The following is an 11,655-nucleotide window of genomic DNA, read 5'->3' on the forward strand; positions in this document are numbered from 1 at the left end:
TTTCTGGAATACTCATTTTACAACATTTCAGACCTTCAGCTGTCACTAAGACCACATTTTGTTTTTGATTCTGATGTTTGATGTAAATTACTGTAATTTCTACTCAGAAATCAACAATATTTAAAAATATACAAAAGATGTCTTCATTTTTTATATAGATGAGATGGAGAGAGTGTTGAACATTACTGGATCTTCATTTTCACAATACTGTACAGACTTGTGAAAATTCACATTGTAAATACACAGCCCCCCCACCCCTTCAAAAAGAAAACAAAACAGTAAAAACTATATTTTTATATAATGTAATTGTGACATTTTATTCCACTTTTTTCAAAGTAGTTTAAGGCTTTCTGCTCTTTTATTTTTGTTTTTCCTAGTTGTATTCACTCTTAGTCTTACACACACACACACACACACACACACACACACACACACACACACACTGTACAGTGTTCAGTGTCAACCTTGTAAATGACATTTTTGGTAATGAATATAAACAATTACAAAGTCGTCAACAGAAGATCCCAGTACAATTCTCATTAAGACAAAACAACAGAAACAGAATGAAGACTCTTTTGTCCTCTTGGTTTGTTTCTATTAATGTATATGACTGTTAGTGAGCTTCTGAATGTGTAGATGTGGAATGTATTCTAATTCCTACAGAAAAACCTGATGGGGAGTGACATCTAAATGGTTAAGAAGCTGGAAATTTAAGTGGCATGCCATGAGTTCCAATCCCAGCAATACCACTGCTGTTACTGTACATCTATCAACTGCTCAATTGTATAAATCAGATAATTGTCACTAATATTGTCACTTGTATGTTTTCCAAATGCCATAAATGTGCCTGGAAGGTATTAGTTTACTCAATGTATTAGCAAAGTTGTTTATCATTTAAAAGACACATGAACTTTTCTTTTGTTTATACGGAAAAAAAAAATCACTTGTTCAAAAATATTTAGATATTTTCATGGAAAAATCCAACCTTAGAATCAATAACAGATTTACACACTCTTGGCATCCAGACAGTTTGTTTTCCAAAAAATTTAGCTGAAATTCTTCCCCATGCCTTATGTATAACTTGCCAAGGGCGTTCTTCACTAGTTAGATCTTGTGATCATCCCAGAGCAGTCAATAGGATTTAGGTGCAGTGACTGGACGGGACATTCCATGATAGATAACATTCCACAGTCCAGACAGAATTACATGGTGTTGAAGAAGAGAATTGTAGTCATGTTGGTTCAGTATTCCTTTCACCCAGAACAGGTCAAACCCAAAATAACCCCTAAACCATTAAGCTTCCACCTTTATGTCTGACTGTGGGTGTGATGACAGTCTGCTAACATCTGTCCTTTTCTCCATCTTAGATCAGGCTGTTGAAGCAAAAAATCAGTCTATCCACAATGAATGATTGTCCATTCTTATGTTGGAGCCAAAAAAAAAAAAGTCCAAAGTAAATGACTTTCCTCCATTAATTCACTGTTCAATTCTTGTGTGATTTCCTTTTTTATCTAGTTTGTTGCCTAAAAACTTACAAATGTCTAAGTTTTGTTTCCATTTTTTTTACGGACAGTGAATAAATGAGAGAAAAGTCACAAATTCTATAAATTAGGTTTATTAGTGTTATACGAAGTTTAATTAAATTATTATTGTACTACTGTTTCATTTATTTGTGCTTGCTGTTAAAATGCACTGGAATGATATGCACTATTACTACAGGGATTACACGTTGCTGCCACCTTGTGTCAAATTATAGGGTTGCTGTTATTATTATTATTATTATTATTATTCAATTACTATACTGTATTTTTCCATCCTGCTTCTGTCTGCTCCAAGATAAGTTTGTTTTTTAAATCATTATGTGCTTCACTGCACTTTCAACACAGTGTATGCATGTTTTGTTTTAATTCCAGAATATATAAGCACACCATGTCTTGATTTAGAGTACATATTGCAGCACAAATATTCTTTGAAGGAATTCATTTAGATTTTTAATACCTAAAATGAAATACTTAATTTCATCATTTAAAAATACATTTTACACAGTTTACATTTGGAGCTTTTTTAAGTGCCAGGGCCATGTTTAGATTGCTTCACCCACTGCTTTGCGCTGAAACACACACAGACACATAGAGTTGCATTAACTTAGATTCATTTGTTACACACAATAATATTATACACTTGATGTACAATTAAAACATTTACCTTGGACTTTCCACAGCAACGAATGCGGTTGCCTGAAGGACATAAAAGACATAAAATATTTTACATCAATGATTTGTTGTGTCACTCAAACAGGCAGAAACACAAATATAACACTCACCGACAAGAAGGAGGATGGACAGGAACACAAGGACTCCAGCAAAAGTCAAACCAATAATACGCAGAGTTTCATAGTCTGCAAAAACATCACATTGGAAAATTCTGTTCCATCCTTCAAATGATAAGTTTGGATTTAAAGAAAGTCATTCTTACCGTATACAAAATCGGCATCAGGGTCCACATCAGGTACTGAGGAACAGAAATTACAGAGAGAATACTCATGAATTCAACACTATTACAGTGTAAAAAAAATTGCATAGTTTTCAGAGTGAAAGAATGTAAAATAGCGACGGTAAAATCCTGTAAATTTTAAAACATGAAATGAAAATTGTTTATTTTACAGTTAAATGCTGTTAATGTAAATGCAAGTTAACCTAATACTTTTTGCCTTATTGCTTTCTTAAATTATTCCCTACATTAGTTTAGTAGTATGTTCCACTTGACAGAGTGAGTGAAAACAAATGAGTGAATTCAGACGCTGATGAACACCTGCTGTTTTCACGGAGAATCACTGAAGGAAAGAACAAGAAACAAAACTAGATACAGTTACAGCCTTATGTAAAATCAACTGAATTAAAACAGGATGATTAAACAACACCAAAAACAGCATTACCTGCTTCACTTATTATAGTTTTACTTTACTTTTGTCAAATTTATACAAAACATACTTTGAGACTTAACAGAGGTTTATATTAGATTGAAAATGTTGGTTTGACCTCACCGTTTTTGAGATCAGTGGTTACTTTAGTTTGGCTTGTGACCCATGACTCTTTAACATTAGTTTTTTCTTGCTGTTGTAAATTTATTTGTAATGCACATTTTTTTATGACAAGAAAAAAAAAGTTATTGTAATTTGTGAATTTAGGTTATTAATGATGACATGATTATAATCTATGAAACTTTATTTATTTTTTATGTTGTCAAGTAACTTGACAAACTTAAGAATTGTAAAAACTAATGTACAAAATCTTGAGAGCTACAGCACAATTTAGACACAGACATCAAGAAACAGCACATGAAACTCAAGAATGGTGATACAAAGCTGCAATGCATGCTGGGTGCCAGAATAATATAAAACTCCCAACATGCATTGCAGCATGAATAAATTATCCACTATTTTCTTCATTAAATAAAATTTTTTGTTTTATGTTTTTTGATTTATGACTTTTTACTATACTGTACTCACGGTGATTAGAGCTGATCTGTTTTGCTTTTATTTTGTATTTATCCCCCCCCCCCAAAAAAAAAAATAAATAAAAAATAAAAAATAATCAAGGTTCAGGAGCAACACTAAAGCAAACACTGAACTCCATTATGGTGACTTTAAATAAAAGTACACCTAAATACCTAAAATCTCAATTAGAGCTTTTAATAAGTGAAGCTGGTAATGCTGTTTTGGGGGTTGTTTAAAGATCCTCTGCTGAAATCTTGAGAGGTTTAATGTGTTTTATTTTCAGTTGATTTTATCTTTGGCTTTGGCTGTAAGTTGTGTTTCTCTGATCTTGTTTCTCTTCCCTTTAGAGATTCTGCTTATTGACAGGTGTCCATCAAAGTTCAATCCTTGTTTAATAAGTCACTTCCTTATCTCATTAACTTCATCAGTGCTTCAATGTTACTTTAACACTTTGTTGTGTGGACACACAAAAGTGCTCTTTTAAAACTGAAGATTTTGTGGGATTAAAGGGTTAATGTGTGAAATTAAAATACACACTATGAAAAGAATTTTAACAGTAATATACTTTAAGTTTAATTTATGGAAGCAAACTGTAAAAAAAAAAAAACCCCAGGTAGATTACTGGCAAAAACAGTCAAATTCCTGTTGTGTGTTTTGTGGGTTAACATTGTGTAGGACAGTAGAGCCCGTATTTAAGTAAAAGACAGACAGAAAACTATTGGTGTTATTTTGTATGTTGCTTTATATAAATGCAGTATCTGTGTAGAATTGATGCAGTGGGAATTTCTTCACTAATATCAATTGCACATGAAATGATTTGATACTTTTATTGATTTTAAATAATTATGTAAGTCTTTTGTCATGGACTTATAAATACATTCTGAGTACTAAACAGTCAGTTTCTGCAAACAAAGAGAGTCAACTTAAGCTGACAGTATTTTACCATTATTTTACAGGGCAACTTTTTACGATGTAAAATACCAATTTACCCGTACTTTTTATGGTAAATTTAACTAAATTAAACTACAGCTGCTAGTCTTAAATCGTAAAATGTACAGGATTTTTTTTTACAGTGGAGTTCTATATCATTCAAATACAATGAAATGTGAGTAATCCTGCTATATGAGGCAAAATTCTTTATTTTGTCATATCTTATAAAAAATTTTTTTTTGCACTTTTTTGATACTATTGATCATAATAGAGCAAAATGTATGTTAATGCTGTGAAACATTTTTTTTGCATTAAGAGCAATAGCTACATTAAGACAAGAAAGAGAAGTTACCAATGACCTATGCCCTAAACTACTGTACTTAATGTTGTATCTAAATTTTTATTGTTAAAGATATACTAGATTTCATGGTATATTATTTGGATTATTATTACACAGCTACAGGCCAATAAACGTAATGCGGGCAAGATTTGTGGAGCAAACTATGGTGTAACAGTTACTACAGTAAATGTTGAAAATAATCAATTTGTTGTCATATTTCCAGTCTTTATTTTGTAAAACAGTCATGACCAGTATTTGGGGATATACTTTCTAATTTACATGAAACATCAAAGTAATAAATAAATTACTTATTGATGCAGTTTTTTTCTTCTTTTAGTTTTCTAGTGACAAAAAGCAAATGTAGACTATGTAACTGATTATTTGTCAATAAAGCCAAAATTCCAATATTTATAGCCGATAATTAAAATACATGCAGCATATACATCCACTTCAGATATATACACACTTTTTTAATTTCATGCAATCAAAGAAAAAGAACTTGATAACGTTCCCAGGAATAACTGATATTACACTACTGATAAGTGACATTAAATATCAGTTGACTGGAAAAAGTTACAGAGCCATTGCAAATACCCCTCTCAGTACAAGTGGTAAGTTCATGTAACCACAGTTAATCATCTCCAGACACTTATGGCTTCCAAGCTTTCACAATGTGCTCTCAGACGTCTAATAAAGAAGGTGAAAGAGAAGCCAGCAGTTACTTTAAAAGAGTTGCAGGGTGCCCTGAAAGCAACAGGAGCAAAAGAGAAAAATAGCTGCATCTGAAATAATCTCCATTTATACCCCTCACTAAAAAGTCATCTGCTAAACAAAGAAAGCACAAACATGCATGTCTAGGCATAATTCTCACCTGTGTCTTATTATTGCCAGTCTACATTTTTATTTCTTTGTGCTTTCAGTAATGGTAGAGCAAGAAAGAGCAAGCGACTTGACAGTTTGTGCAACACAAACATTAACTTAAATTTGGAGCTGTGAGTCTGTTTCTGTTAATTTATTCTAGTTTTTTCCTTTTTTTTTGGACTGTGCTGAAAATCTGATAAAAAAAAATAATTGAGAGACCAAAATTTAGTTAACACCAAACCCATCTCCTTCACATGAAGTTGGGATCTACAGTCATGTTTGGCAAATGAATGGCTGTTCAAGGCAACATATACCTACTGGCTGAAATAAACAAAAAGATAGAAACCTTCATAATGTTTCTAATGGTTTTGATGAAAAAGTCTCTGTGGGTCTGTACTGGTAATTGTTTAACTTCTATTGATAGAAATAGCATTAATGACCAATAGAATTTGTAGATCACGTTTTGGACACGTTTTGGACACCAATAGATAAAATTAGGACTTCATCAGGCATCCAGATCCTAATAAGTTTCTACATTGGTTTCTTCGGTTTGATGATGATGATATTCACAATCATGCCTAAAAGGGGAAGATTCAGAGGCCACATTTGAACCAGAATGCAAAAAGTTACTTACTTCTTCTCACAGACTGTGATCAGAAATATAACTGCTTTGCTTTGTAATGTTGGTCATTTTTGGTGTCCTAATGTTTTCTCCTATACATAAAATTTAGGTCAAAACATCTCTTTCAAAAGAAAAAATATTTCACTTCAATTAACATGGGTAATAGCAAGCATTCAAATAAACATAGGGGTCTAGTTGAATATTGTGCAGTGTCCCTAAAAGACGTTAATTAATCTTATTGTTCACATAGATTATGTAATAGATCTAAAAAACAAAAAAAAAAACCTTGTGTTTCTCATTTAAAAGAAAACTCTTTCTTCCTGATAAAAATGTCAGAAAACATTGTCTGAAACTATTTTTAAATGTCTATGTCCATAACACAGTACCATTACTGGATTTTTCTATTTATAGCTATTAAATCCTCTTTTATTTATTACAGCAATTTTATTTGCACCAACAACTTGAATATAAATCAATTCTCACAGGTTTCCATAAAATGTACCCTTTATTACCCACATATGTATGCATCTCTTTAACTCATTTATTTAGCTTTTCACAGTTAAAGTGAATTTATCACCATATCGCAAATGTAAAATACAACTAATTGACACTATTCTTACCTCCTGCAGAAGACATGGTGGATCTTTGTTTGATAGTGGCAGTGCAGTATAAGAAGACTGAGCTTTCACTTGGTAACAGGGAGCAGGTGTTTACAGGATAGCACAGGGCAGACAGAAACCTGGTCCAATAAGATAGTATGACCATTAAATAGTTATGACCATTAAAAGGGTTTTTGTACAGTTCCAATCAATTAAGGTCAAAATGAAAAGCAATGTAAATATAATCTTTGTTTACATAATCTTTGTAGTAGCTATTCACCAAAGCCACAATTGATTTATTTTGTTAAATATGTTCATTAACAAGAAACAGTGGCTTAGTTAGTAATGTTGCAAACAGTACCTATTGATTTGATCTTTAGTAATATTTGGTTCATTGATTTTTCATGATGATGATGTGATGATGGAAGAGAAATTTTAGACATCTTCAAAATGAGTGTAGTTAAGGCTGGTTAAATGACATCTTAATTATAACTGTCCCATGAAACACTTGGGTATTCAGAACCTAAAAAAAGTTTGAAAACAGCCAGTCTTGAAGAGTTTTTTTAGAGTCACATGCATGTTCGTTTTGTTTCTACAATCCAGTGATGTAACGCTATAAAGATTTACTTTGACCAAACATATATATATATATATGTATATGTACAAATGTAAACTTTATTTATTTCAGTAAAAAATCCTTTCTTAGCACGAATGAGGCTTCAGGACAATTCTCCAAACATTCAGCTAAAATGCTTACACTGGATAGACAATTTTTCCATGATGGATAACACTCCAGCTGGCTAAACTATGCTTCCAGAACTTGGATGTGTGCTTCAGGTCATTGTCTTGTTGTATGGTGAAGTTGGTTTATTTAGCCACAGTAAAGATGGAATTGCATGGTGTTGAGGTATGGAATAGTAGTCATGCTAATTCAGTATTCCTTTTACCCAGAATGTCTCCAACCTTCCCTGCTCCAAAACAAACCCAAACCATTGAGCATCCTCTATTTTTGACTGTGAGTGTGAGGCAGACTGCTAACATCTTTCCTGTTACACAAGTTCTTTTGTGAGAACCAAAAATTTGGAAAATCCAATTTGGACTTCGTTGTCCACAGAACTTTTTCAGAAACAAACAATAGAAAAATGCATGTGTTTCAAAAACCATAAAAGACCTGGTACTTCCAAACTTGACAGGTGCTGTATGTCCTTTTCCTGATAAGGTCACTGATGTAAAATCAAATCTATCTATTCATGATAAAGCTTTAGACAGGTTTAGGCTCAGGAAGTGTTTTGGGCAAAATTGGGCAAAACCTTCACTTCTAGTCTTTCCTGATATAAAAAATTTGTATGAAATTTTGACCTAAAAAGATTACAATGGCTTGCAGCAGTGTCAAATCGAACACTTACAAATAATGTTAGTGGTAATGATCTTTGGAAAGTAATAAAATAATAAAAACACTTTTAGCAATAAACTAAAAATGATTTTGCAATAGAAAATTGCAAGCAAGTTAAAGTAATGAAAAAATCCTTATATTTTTAATAGTGATATTAACTTTGACTGTCTAAATGCTATATACAGCATATAGAGATATACAGTATATACAGAGGAAAACGAAGGAAACAGGTTAAGGGTACTTGTGAAGTGTACTTTTTACTGTGTTGGGTTTAGTTTACTTTTCAGAGAAAAGGTTCACTTTAAATCAGTACAAATTGGTTTTGACTTATTAGGAGTGGTTATAGGATTTGACTTTTCAAAATGTCCATGTCCATAAATGCAGAGAATGAAAATAATGCAAATCACGTGCTATGGCCTTTCAGTCAAATCATAATTGGGATATTTAGAACACTTTGTCTAAATACAGTATTTGTGCGATTTTGATGTGTAATTTTTATCTGTTACTTTAAAGGTTTTGTACATGTAGAATATAGTACACTGCTGTTTGTTAGATAACAACAAAATAGCCCTGTCTCACAATACAACAGCTAATACAAAGATATGACATAAAGACTATACAACAGGCAGCATTACTACATATGGTTATCTTTGCTATAAATTTTAATAATGTTCCACTTACCTCAGTCACACAGGCTTCACAGGCTTTCTGTTCCTAGTGAAGATTTAGGCTGGGGTAAAATCTCTTCCAGTTCTTATCTCTTTCAGTTTTTGATGTTTCTTAGTCCCTTCATTTCCTATTCTGCATATCCATAAATTGTAATGCCCCACCCCCACCAATAAACCTTTTATCAGGCAATAACCTGTGGCCTTCAAGCAGTTATAAAACATTGTCTTTCTCAACCTTTGGAATCATCCCTCAATTGTGAACCCGTTGTATCACAAACGAGCAACATGAATTGTACTTTTTAGTAGATGATAGAGAACAAACCTCTTCAGTCAGATGTTTTATACAACTTTACTATTGTGATTAGTGAAAATCTACAGTTAAATAAGAATTACAAATGGTTTTATATCATTTAGATATAAAAACAAAATTTATTGCTAAAAACATGTAGCATTTAAAATGGAAGGAGCTCCTATACTTGTCACATTTACATTACAGCACAGTGAAATTCATTCTAGTGATTTTAAGATTCTGGGGCAGAGTGCAGGTTCAGGCATGATATAGAGGGTTACAGGCCTTGTTTAGGGGCCAATGAGTGGAAGCATGGTGATACTGGGTCTTGACCCCCCTGACCTTCTGATCAGCAACCAAGAGCCAAGAGCTACCACTTCCCCATGGAGCCTTTGTCTACTTAATCTATGTCTCAATAACCTTTGTACACACAGCACAGTGTATTGTTTGTATTATGGTATTGTATTACACACAATTGAGTGTACTCATGATTAATTCGTAATGAATGAAGGAATTAATAAATGGATGAAAATATGTTTTGTACTTGTAATTTTTAGCTTCATTTGATCAAGCCTGATGCTTCTGGAATTATCTTCAAATGGAAACCACTCACTGCTTAACATGAACAGCCTAAAGTTACATGAGGTTACTGTAAGGGGTTAAACTAAAGAAGATGAAGATTAATTTAGAATATAATTAATATAAACAGTTTGCTACAGTGGCTTAGGGCTACAAATGCCATTAACAGTTTTGCACTTAAGTGTCCATTTGTGAACAGGTGATACCCTCAACAATGATGAAACTATAACACATTTGGTGTCACCCAGATGAGTAAGATTCCTCTCACGGTTTCTTCTTCATTCCATCCCAGTGAGATTTTCTTTCCATCTTTTCTATCTAGCTTGCTCGTTAGATATAACTATTAGGACTAATTTAAGAATTTCTCATTTATATTTGTAATCCATTTATTTCTAAAAAAAAATTATTATTTGGGACAATGTCCTATGCAAAAAAAATGTGCTTTATAAATCTAATTTCATTAATTAAGTTGTCAGAGTTTTAAATAATTATCATTAAAAAAAATCATTTACATGACTGTTGTATAGACCAATAGAGTAACATATAAACCTGCTTCTGAAAATGTACACACAGCAAAAAAGATTTACATTAGTGTGAATGATGCAGTAAAGTACCTCCTCCTTGGTCTTCCTCTTTTTCTCCTTTCTGGTGGCTCCATCCTCAGCATTCTCCTACTGATACCATGGGATACCATGTCCCTCCTCTGCACATGTCCAAACCATCTCAATCTCGCTTCCCTCAACTTGTCTCCAAAATATCCTACATGTGCTGTCCCTCTAATAAACTTGTTTCTAATCCTGTCCATCCTCGTCACTCCCAATGCACATCTTCAGCTCTGCTACCTCCAGCTCCACCACCTGTCTTTTAGTCAATGCCACTGTCTCTAAACCATACAACATCACAGGTCTTACCACAGTCCTATAAATTTTCTCGTTCACTCTTGCAGATACCCTTCTATCACAAATCACTCCTGCTATCACTCTTCTCCACCCACTCCACCCTGTCTGTACACTCTCCATTACTTTGCACTGTTGACACTAGGTACCTGAACAACTCCACCTTCACCACCTCTACTCCCTGCAACTGTACCACTCCACTGTCCTCTTTCTCATTCACATACATGTACTCTTACTCCCTACTCTCTGCAAACATCATAGTCTACGGACAATCCTGTCTAACCTCGTCCATCAATCTGTCCACCACCACTGCAAACAGAAAAGGGTTTAGAGACGATCCTTGCTGCAGTCCAACATCCACCTTGAACCAGTCTGTCATACCTACTGCACACTTCACTGCTGCCACACTGTCCTTATACATGTCCTGCACCACCCTCACATACTTCTCTGACACACCTGACTTCCTCATACAATACCACAACTCCTCTCTTTGAACCCTGTCATACGCTTTCTCTAAATCCACAAACACACAATGCAACTCCTTCTGATCCTCTCTATACTTCTCCATCAACATTCTCATAGCAAATAATGCGTCTGTGGTGCTCTTCCTCGGCATAAAACCATACTGTTGCTCACAGATGGTCACCTCTTCTCTCAGCCTGGCTTCCACTACTCTTTCCCATAACTTCATGGTGTGACTGATCAACTTTATTCCCCTGTAGTTACTGCAGGTCTGCACATCTCCCTTATTCTTAAAAACCGGTACCAGCACACTCCTTCTCCATTCCTCAGGCATCCTCTCACCTTCCAGAATCTTGTTGAACAACCTGCTTAAAAACTCCACTGCTATTTCACCTAAACATCTCCACCACATTAGCTTCTACCGGTATGTCATCTGCCCAAATGACTTTCCACTCTCCATCCTCTTAATCGCTGCTCTCACTTCCTCCTTACTAATCATATCCACTTCCTGCTTCACCAT

At 33.9% G+C, this 11,655-nt stretch overlaps 1 long non-coding RNA gene across 1 annotated transcript; it reads right to left on the minus strand.

Moving 5' to 3' along the window:
• Positions 1-322: 322 nt before the first annotated feature.
• Positions 323-9,045, minus strand: LOC310730465. The gene is made up of 6 exons (XR_014534846.1): positions 8,923-9,045; positions 6,870-6,988; positions 2,476-2,511; positions 2,324-2,398; positions 2,206-2,237; positions 323-2,110 (listed from the first exon to the last, which is right to left on the minus strand). It is a non-coding gene; the product is annotated as an uncharacterized lncRNA (long non-coding RNA).
• Between the last annotated feature and the right edge of the window lie 2,610 nt (positions 9,046-11,655).

Source organism: Silurus aristotelis (assembly GCF_946808225.1).
Source record: "Silurus aristotelis genome assembly, chromosome: 8".
Classification (NCBI taxonomy): domain Eukaryota; kingdom Metazoa; phylum Chordata; class Actinopteri; order Siluriformes; family Siluridae; genus Silurus; species Silurus aristotelis.